Source organism: Egretta garzetta, unplaced genomic scaffold, assembly GCF_000687185.1.
Source record: "Egretta garzetta isolate BGI_Z169 unplaced genomic scaffold, ASM68718v1 scaffold251, whole genome shotgun sequence".
NCBI lineage: Eukaryota > Metazoa > Chordata > Aves > Pelecaniformes > Ardeidae > Egretta > Egretta garzetta.
Window position 1 is genome coordinate 2,030,134 of NW_009258952.1, and position 10,652 is coordinate 2,040,785.

Sequence of the window (10,652 nt, forward strand, 5' to 3'; positions counted from 1 at the left end):
AGGTAGCTAAGCAGCTTGTTGTCCTGAAAAGAGAGAAACTAATTCTTTTGAAGAATCTGCTGGTTGCCAGCAGGGCATTACAGAAGGCATTTTCTGTCCACAGCAACAAAGACTATGAAAAAACAGACTTTTTTTATACTGTGTAAGTTTTAAAGTCGGAAAACTTTTCATGGCTTTATGAGATGTTTTCATGGCCTTTTATGAGAGGTAACCATCGAATGAAGTAAGAAGTTAGAGCTACGGATGCGTTTGAGTCTCAGACATTTTGACAGGTTTTGGCCTTTGGGCGAGAAGGTGCTGATGCAGTGTGGCAGGGCAGGAGGCAGCATGGGGTCCATTTGCAGTTCTGCAGAGGACAGCCAAGGCAAATAGCGCAAATAACTCACCTTCTTTGAATTTGCAGTGCTATCAGGGCTGAAACAGTGTAAATCCACAATCTCTGGCCATCAGGAGCTTTCTATGGAGCGTTTTGCACCAGCAAACAAAAGTTCTTCAAAGCGGAACTCTTTCCAGAACAGGATTTTTGAGAGAGAAGTGCTTCAATTTATTCAAAGTTTGAAAAGAATATGCTGTGTCAAAGTCACTGAAATATAGTTTAGTTTTGATATTTAAGTTAATTTACTCTAAAACCTAATTTAAATAAAATTGCTGTTAAATAAACTGTTGTGAATCTTTCCTGTATTATCAACTTGCCAACATTTCTGAGAATTCAGTTTGGAGTCTGAATGTTTGGCATAGGGGTCCTCCAAAGGTTACCCCGTAACATTCCAGAGAAGACCCACCAGATAGGAATACCAAGGAACAGGATGACGTTGTTCTTCAGGCAACTTGAATTTACCACAGCTTGATGAGATCCTGGCTATTCATTTACCTGGAGCAGGTAACTTTTCTCCTTGTTCACTGCATGCTTGCAATGTAATTTCTCTTTTCATTCTCATGATACTTTAAGGGTCGGCGATTACGTTTTGTGTTGGGGCTGCTCCAGTTTCCGTGAGAGATGCAGCAGTTCGGCTAGGGAACAAGCCAGCCCTGCGAGTTCTCTGCAGGACTCTCCTATCTCACATAACCACTGATCCCTTTCTCAGCTGAAAGCAAACCTCCGTGTGAAACGCATGGATTCAGTCACCTGAGCACATCCTTTTCTTTTCTTTTTCTTTTTTTTTTTTTTAAAATTCCTGCTGGCTCCTGGTGCAAATCATTTCGGCCCTGGTTCACAATGGAGCAGGAAGGCTTTCCACTGGAAAAGCATTCGGTTTTGAAAGCGCCCGCAGCATTGGGGAAGCTCAAGGGTTGCAGCCAAGCAGGGCAAGATCACACTTCCAGGGAAGTATGACTAACCCAATTTCCACATTGACTTAGCACACAGAGTGCCCCGGTAAATACAGCACCTCAGAGGTCATAGGGATGGGGTGCCAGGGGTGGAGTTCAGTTAATTTATGGCTGGGCAGTGCAAATCAGACATGGATTCAGCCCTTTGATGTCAACTCTGTTATCGGCACCGGCTCACTGGGTGTGCAAGATCGGCTAGCGCGCGCGGTAAGGTTGCAGAGCAGGATGTTGTTCCCTGGGCAGGCAAAAGGAGATGCTGCAGAAATGGGGCGGTGTGTCCATCAGAGCTGGTGGGCTGCTGATGGAGGAAAGCAGGTCTCGGGTGGGTGGTGGGGAGGAGGTCACCAAAGAAACAGCTTGTCAAGGTGGACATCTCCAAATGCATCCTCTGGGAGCTGTTTAACCCACCTTGGCCTTCAGAGACCATTTACAGAGTAGCTGCAAGTGTGGGCCAGCTCCTCTGCTGCTGGCAACAGCACTAACGGCCTGTGGTCCTCAACACCCATTCCTCTAGAAGTTGTTTGGGATGTTATCTGGCCACAAGAGGTAAATGCCCCTCTTCTCCTGTCTGCACATGCTGCCCAAACAAGGGGTCCTGTGAAGGGGCATGGACACAGGACCCTGAGGGACCTGAAAGAGAAGCCAGGTACTGTTGCTCTCGCCTGCTTAAAGCTCCTCTGACCAGTCTCAGACAGCTGCTCCCTCCTCTTTCATTGCCCTTGTCCTCCTAACAACCCACCTGGTACTTTCTTCAAAACCAGAGTTTCCTTGTATGAGAGCTTATAATGAAACGTCTCAGTATTTTCAGATAAAACTAATTTTCTTTAAAATATCTGGTGTATGCAGGACACAGAGCTGGGCAATGTCTTGGCACTGCCCGTCCTTGTTGCACCTACCCTGCATGTCCATAGCATCCCCACTGGTGATGGATGAGGAGACCTCTGCCTTGCGCTGAAAGCTGCGTGGTGCATCACCAAGCACCCATGGGACCTCTCCTTCAGTGGCTGCAGCGTGCAACACGGGAGCTACCGCATCACTGTCATGTGCACTTTGCTGTAGATTTAATTTAAAAAAGGGAAGATTTACAGGAGCACCAAAAGCTTTAAAAGAAAATCTTTCCTCACTTCTGAATTTTGATGCCTTTCAAAGAAAAGACTACAGGAATTTGTGTCTGAAAGCGTTCACGTACACCTAAAAGAAACAAACAGCAACCTTGTTATTTACCATGTCCAAAACCCACTGGAAACTGGAGAGTGTCCCACCAAAAATACCAAAAAAGAAGAAATCTTGTGTAACGGGTGAAGCAAAGGAAGTGCAATCTAGTGATTAAGGCAGGCACAGGACTGCCAGGAGGTCTTTCTGGCAATAGTTTTATTCCTGGCTTTACCACAGGCTTCCTGTGTGACGGGGCAGGCGCTGAAGGGCCTGACAGCGTGAGCACGTCTCGGCGCACACCGGGAGCAATGCCCTGGGATTGCAGCCAGGGTGTTTGTGGGGTCAGGACTTTGCTCTTGGAGCGGCTCACGAGCTGCTCTCTAAAATCCAAGAGCCAAGGAGCATGAGGCCACCTCATGGCCCGCTCTGGGGCAGGGACCTGGGGAAGAGCCACCATGGGATGGTTGTCCCGTGCTGGAGAGGAGACTGGCATCATCTCGGCCATGGCATCACTGCCTCTGGGCGGGCTGGCCGGCCCCACTGGGGCTTGTGCAGCTGGAACACAGCAGGGGTTTGAGTTATGACCTTCTGAGCCCAAATCTGCCCTCCTCTGCACTGACGGTCCCTCCTCGTGCAGTAAAGGCGGAGACTACCGGACTTGGGAGACTTTGTGAAGCTGCCCTCATTGAAGCACACCTTCTTAGGGGAAAGAAGAAAATGGGACTGAAACGCAGAGGATGGTTTGTGGTCTAATCAAAGGGGTTTCGCCTTCTGCTCTCATCACCCTCCGGCTGAGTTTCCCCTCCACGGGCAGGATGAGCGAGGTGGGTGAGGGAGGGACACAGATTCAGAGGCACCGGCCACCCTATTTATACCCATCGCACATTAAAGGTGACTGCCCTGGGGTGTCTGTGTCCCCCCCCACCGGCTGCCTCGCCAGGCTCAGATAACAAACGCAGCCCTGGCTGCACAGCAGATCTGTCGTGGGGATTATCTGCTCGTTTGAAGTGAAATTTAGCTGGTCTTAATCAGAAATCTGAACGCATCAGGTTCGCATTAGCTTGTGCGGAGGTAGTAGTTTCACACACTGACATGGTAGCAATTAAGCGAGTCGCTACTGGTTCTTACCCCAGGGTACAACTTTGTTTTGTTCCTTGCAGATTAGTGGGGCTGCGCGAGTTTCCACATAGTTTTCTTTCCTGTAGACCCTGGCTATTTCATGTTGAACCCTCTGGGACCGTTTATTAGACCACACAAATGGTAATTATTTCCCAAAGAGGTGGACGGCGTTCCAGACCTCTAGCACGGCCAGTTATAAAAAATGTTATGAATCCGAGGAAGGGAAGGGATTTCACTAAAACCAAAGAAGCCTTAAAACTACACAAACACAGGGAATGAAATATTTTTGAACGGCAGGAACAGAAGACAAATATTCATTTCAAAAAGTATCGTTATGCCTTCTTGCAATGGGAGGTAAGAGCGAGGGAGAGCTCCTCCTGAGTCCCCCTTCATTTCCTCCCTTGGCTCCTTGGCTTGGACAAAGCCACAAACCTCATCTCCTCTTGATGTAAAACCCTCCCAGGGGACCCAATTATAGCCTGGTTACCCCTCACATGAGCCCACCGGGAGAACCCACATTTATTTTAAGACTGAGGCTGAAGGTCTGACATACGGGAAGGGGTTGGATGTGTCCCACCCTTGGAAACAGTACTTCATACGAAAGGAAGAAGTCCGCACCGAATAAAAGGTGAGATGCGTATGTTACAGCCGATCAAGGTGAACACACACAAAATCAGTTATCTGAGCCAAAACTGAGCCCCTTGCCACTACGAGAGAGAATGCTTTTCATGAGACGAGCTGCCCTCAGATGAATCCTCAGCACATGACAGTTTTTTGTCCTGAGGACCACGTGCCTCTCTGTGGCAGCTCTCTTTTCCTAAAAAAACCCCTATGGCTTATAGATGCTATAATGAAAAGACTGCCGTCCAATACTTTCTAGAGTTCCCTCCTACAATATTCTGAGGCAGTCATGCAGGGGAGTATCTTATTCCAAACCCATTGTGTTTCTCTTGGCGTTTGCATCAGTCAGATGTGAATTGAGAGATAAAATTCACATCTATTACCTCCAAAATGTAAAATTCCATAGCCAAAATTTCTTCCACCTTCTAGACCAAACTATTAAAACACAGGAAGAAGAAAAGTTGATAAAATAGCAGTTTGCTGCCTGGTCAAAGGCAATAGATGATCATGCTACCCCAATGTTACCTTGTTAATGTACAATAACTTAATCTCATTAAGTCATTTCATAACAGGCTGACATTTATTGATCCCAAATACAGAGAGAGTCACTTATTGAAGAGAGGATGGACCTAAGCTAATGTTGCTGTGGGATGACTTGGGCAACTCCTCTATGGTATTTTGGGTCCCCTGAAAGCTGTTTGAAGAGCTGGCATTGCTCAAGCACAGGACTGGCCCCAGCAAGGCTTTGAGATGGGAACCCGTTAGATGCTCAGCACTCCCACAAGCACAGCGAAGCTGGGGGAGCAGACGGATGCAGGAAGGCCGGTATGAGTTTTCTCAGCTCTGATGTCTATGTTTCGGAGGGGCTATAACATACAAATACAAATAACACATGAAGCAAGGAGGCCGGCATTTCTAACAAGCTCAGCTTGGATCTTCACAGCAATCCCCACAACAGCTGTTAAGCCTGTAGAGCTTTTAAAAGGCAAACATTAATGCTGGCAAGCAAAGATGATGGCAAATCCAGCTGTAAGCCACCAGCTGAGGATTTTCTTGAGACAGTGAATGGCCTGCTGCAGAGACCTGACTCCTGTCACGTTTCTGGGCTCGGCGAGCGTCCCCACTGCTGCTCATGCGTCCGTGTGTGGCTGGCAGGTGAGAAGCAGACCAGGGCCACGTAGCTCTCCTTTTCTGGTACATGTTCTTGATGGCCTGTCTTTGGCACCACTTGGAAGAGGTGGCCGCATCAAGGCTGGATTTCCAGATCAGAGACCCAATTCTGGCTCCATTAACACCTGTGTCATCTGGAGGGGGCTGAGCTCCAGGTCAGGAAGGTCTCAGCTCCAGCAGCTGCAAGCTATTCCTGGCTAGGAATCAGTCCATGAGCTTCTTACCTAAGAAGGTGTATTTTAGCTAGCCTGTGTCAAACTCGTCCTGCTACCAGCAGCAATGTGGTGGCATGAAGGAGGCCTCTGCCATAGTCCTTGGTAGACTTGTCCAGATGGTGGCTGGTTCCTCACAGCTGGGGTTACCTGTTAGCACCTCTTGCATGCCGTTACGCCTAGGCTCCGTGCATGGGAGCGCTCCTCCTCTTCCAGCTCCATGGGATCCTGCGGACTGTTTGTCTCTCTCTGTAATTAAAAGGACTATCTATCTCTGACATTAGCAGGGTGGTGGCTATTTTTATATTCTTGTAGCACTTTAACTGGGAAAGTGTTGTACATTGCCTCAAGGAAGATGGTGTGTGTGTGCATGTGCCAAGACATTTCATGGATAACATCATAGTTACGGATTTTAATGCCCTCCTCCACAGTTTCACCAACAGAGTGAAAAGCAACATAGAGCATTTTCTGCGTTACTGCCCCCAAATGCAAACAGACTCCCTGTCTTCCCCTTGGTTTAAGTTTTGATGCTGTGTTTCTTTAGAGAGACACAAGTGACAAAGACTCCAATAAGCACAATTTCAATGACTTTCTAAACTTATCCCATAACAGAGCAGGCGTGTTGTATTTTGTAGGGCTTACCGAGTATTAAGACAAAATCAACTGACAGTTCAAAGGAGGCTGGGAACAGAAATTCTCGTTCCATACGTTATACCATTCCTGACGGCAGCTACTGCTTACATTGCTTGCTGTTTACTTTTCAAGAGGTCAACAACCAGGCTCTGCAGGGCGGGTTTGCCTGGGAGTTATAATATTCCAACTGTGTTGTTCCTTTCAGCAGCTCCCATTTTTTACTGGTCCAAGGTAGTAACTTTCTTTCCATATTTTCTTTTTTTTTTTTTCACTGCATCAGAACTACTCTCTTAAATTATGTATATACATGTTTCCTATAACAATGAATATATCGACTTCCAGTTTTGAGCCACAAGATTGATATTCCTCCAAAGTAAATACTGGCCTTGGCTGTGCCACAGTCAATATTTACCTTGAGTAAAATAAATCTTGCTGACAACCAAAACCTGAAGTCAATATTGGCTTGCTGTAATCCAGCTGGTATAAAGTAATCAGTTTCCTTTATATTACCTGAATGTTTTATGCAAATATTTTCAAGTTAAAGGTGGGCTTCTATACTCCTGTAGTTGTAAATGCGGTACTGAAACCATCCCCCCATGTTCAGTCATCACAAACCTGAGAACTCTCCATGAGAGCATATGAAAGCTCTCCTATCTCAGAAACCATCTGCGAGTGACTGATTAACTATCTAATCTGTGTACCTCCTCCGAGGCCATTACTCCGGTGTCTTAGAGTCTTCCAAATCCTTAAGAGAGGCAAAGTTTGCAAAGAAAGGGAGTATCTTTTACTAGACCAGGTGATACAGCTGAGAAAGTGGATAAACTGGGCACACAAACCTTAGAGCTAAAGATATTGACTCTTCCTAAAAAAACTGCACCTCATTTATTTAGATCATCAGGTCTACAGCAATGTCATTGCTACTACTAGTGCTGAGGAGAGAAATAATTTCTTCCGCCTAATCCATGGGGAAACATTTTAGTACTCAAAAGAGGCTTTTTTAAAACGGATTTCCTTTGGTATCCAAGTTTGGGCAATGATCTCATTTATCTACCTGGCTGTTTGTCCGTCTATCAATCAGTCCCTCCCCACTCAATAACGTTGAAGCCTGTTGGCCAACACCCTTTGACAAACGGCAGATTCAAAGTAACGAAGATCCTACAGGTTTTATGCAAAACTGGTGAAGAAGAGGGACCTGGATTAGTCTTCCATTTGACATGCCAGGGGAGTTGACCCAGGTAGTCAGGATGCCCAAGCCTTCATGCCCGCTGCAGCATAGTCTGCCTCCTGCCCACACGCCAGCCTGTGGGTGCAGGCAGCAGCACCGTGGAGCAGACTGGCAGGTACAGGTAATGCAGAGCATCACTCCATAGGAAACAAGGTTTGATTAATTCTGCTGACCACGGAAAAGCACCATTTTTTAAATTTTTGTGTGTAACCAAGTATACTGTACCAGTACACATGCAGAGAGAAAGTTGAAATGAGGTCGTTCACTTAATTTGTAGTTCCAAAAGGGGTGGGCATCTTTGCAGAGCATTTTGCAATTACCGTGACCAATGCACCCAGAAGCCTCTCTTTTAGCTGTTCCATTGCAGTGGCTGTTGTAGGCAACTGTGGCCATGAAGTCTGAATGAAGCTCCCTCAGGCAGCTAAACCAGTCTCAAATAGGCTTTGCATATCAGGAAAGAAATCATGAGGCACTTTCCATATTCAGTGAGAAAACAGGAAAAAGAACAGAGCGCCTTCGAATGACTCACTGATGGGCTGGAGTTTTTATGTCCTTGCTGGACCTTTTTCATTTCTAAATATAAATAATGAACTACAAGAACAAAAAATGATTAGCTAGATTAAGTCCTGATGAAGTTTTGTAATTGTTACAGTGCACAGAGTTGCTCTGCTAGATTATTTTTCCTTTGGTTCAGGTTACTTGTGCAAAGATGTTGGTGGTCCTCACAAATCCTTAAAAGATATCTGAACACAGCGCTCACCACTCCCTGCAGTGCAATTTTGCCTGATTAGCAATCTCTCTGGGAGGTCAGTAGCTGGAACAGTTTGTGAGTTGTATTATAAAAGAAATAAATAATAATAAATTATAATGCTTAAGGCCGGTGGAAGACCACAGGTGCAAAAAGCCGCTGACTCCATAGACTGTTAGCGCTACATTAAAGCCTAGTTTTCCCTTCGGTAATACTGTAGTCATTCCCGAGGAGAGGGATGCTTTCCACCAGGAAAAGGAAGATCTGAGAGGACACTGCTCAGGACTGGTTGCTTGTCATGGTTGCCAAAGATATAAACCTGGGGCCAAGGCAGGGTTTATTTAGTGGAAATAATGAAGTTAATGATGGACGTGCGAATGCCCTCCATATTTCTAGAGGGTGCCTTCCTCACCAGCCGCCTGTTTCCTGAGTAAAGCAGGCCGTGATGCAGGGTGGACTCTGCAGGTCTTTGCCTCGTTAAGCATCTCCACATTCACGGCAGGTGACCCCGATGCCAAGGCAGACTGTGCTTCGCGACCCACTGGAGCACCAGCAGTGTCTGCTCATCTCCAGAGGGCTGGGTTGCCAGCTACTTGGTCACATCCCTCTTGAAATTTTAGCTCTTTATCTCATTGAAGGCTAGATTGCAAATATTTTCCCAGTTTACCTACCAAAGCAATTGGAGCTAATGTGTGGACATGAAGTGTTTGTAAATGGCAAAAGTGGCTATGAACAGAAAGCAGGGTGTGCATGATGGTATGGGGACACCAGCTCTGAAGCCTTGCACAGTGACTCTGTAAAACACTTCTTTCCGCGGCAGGAAGATTACCCAGCCTTGCTCTGGGCCAGCCAGCCAGCCTGTACCTTCAGTAATTCAAAATATCTTCCTGCACCCTGAGCTGAAGAGGGCATCATGAGACATGTAACCCAGAAAGGGGGCCCAGTCCCTAAGAAAAAACAGGGTTGGGGGGTGACATAAATGACAACGTCCAAGTATCAATGTGACACTCAAAGAGATGCCCTTTAAAGCTGAGCTGACTCACAGGGAAGTGTTTCACTGTTTCCAAAACCTAGGGCTTGTTTTCCCCGCAGAAAGGACAGGAAAACCCCAAACCAAACAGACTTAAGATACTTCAATTCTCCCTGACCGAAGGAAAAACAAAACAAAAGTGTAGAAATATTGGAATTTCCCAAAGGAGGGAAATTTGGGGTTTTACCTAGCTGCAATCCCACAAGGGCAGGGCAGACTGATAGCCATTACTTTCAGCTTTTCCTTGGACATTGGCAGAGCTGTATGGGAAAGCACAGGCTGTACTTACCTGCGCTGAGCCTGACTACAGTTACAGTCAGCAAACCTCTGGTTTCCTAAGCTTGTGCCTTGTGAAAGAGAAGCAAATGCAGTCTTAAACCTTCTCCTGGTTCTAGGTGAGTGCTTGGCACTCCCCCTTCCATGCGGTAGGTGAGGACCTGCCTCCTCCTGAGGACGCCTGTGTCTTTGCTGAGCCTGACGGCAATGATAACAGAGGCATTAGGCACTCAAGCCAGTTGCCCGCGGTTGAAATGAGAAGAGCCCCAGCTACGACTCTCCCTTCAGGGGGTCACCGACTGCAGGAGCCCCCTCCCCTTGCCCGGCACGCTCTCTGCCCCCCACTTGTTTCCTCAGCCTGTGAAACCAGAGAATGTGGAGGGTGACTCTCAACCAGCAGGACAAGGACTATTAATGCCAGAAAAGCACGTCCTCAGGGCTTGCTGCCTGAATGAGAAGGACGGGTTTCAGCTAAGGCCGCTGAGGTGACACCAGGGGTGGGGGGGACCCCGCGCGGAGGGGCGCGAGCCGCCTGCCTGTGTGGGCTGCATGCTGCCTGCATGATCTGAGGAGGGTCTAGCGTGCTCGGCATTTGAAAAGCACCAGGGCTGTGGATAGGAGGATTTAACCACAGATCTAAATGAAAAAAAACAACCAAACCAGCAAATCAAAAGTTGAGTCTAAAACCTGATCCATGCACAGGTACTTGGTCTCGCCATGTGACTTGGCCTTGCTGTCTGATGCCTGCACTAATAAGCAAATGCCATGACTCAGGTAATTCTCCCTCTCCCTCTCTCTCTCTCTCTCTCTCTCTCTGGGTCTCATTATCTTTTGCAAGCCATGGCATGAGCTAGCTTTAGCCTTGCCATAAAAATCTGACTCACTTCCTAAGGGCAGGCTAAAATAACCTGAGGACTTTTTAAAATGCTGCTTTTACCTTCTTAGCCACAACAGAAAGACATTGGGGATTTCTGGAGAAAGAAAAAAAAAAAAAAATCAGGTTTGTTAAACACAGATGAGATGTTCTTTCCAGCCCGATTTTCTTTGAGTTGCTCCTTTTCAGAAGAGAAAATCTGTGCCTCTCCTGTGGCTAGCGTTTGACAATCGGCACTTCTTCTCTCTTCCCTGAGTGGA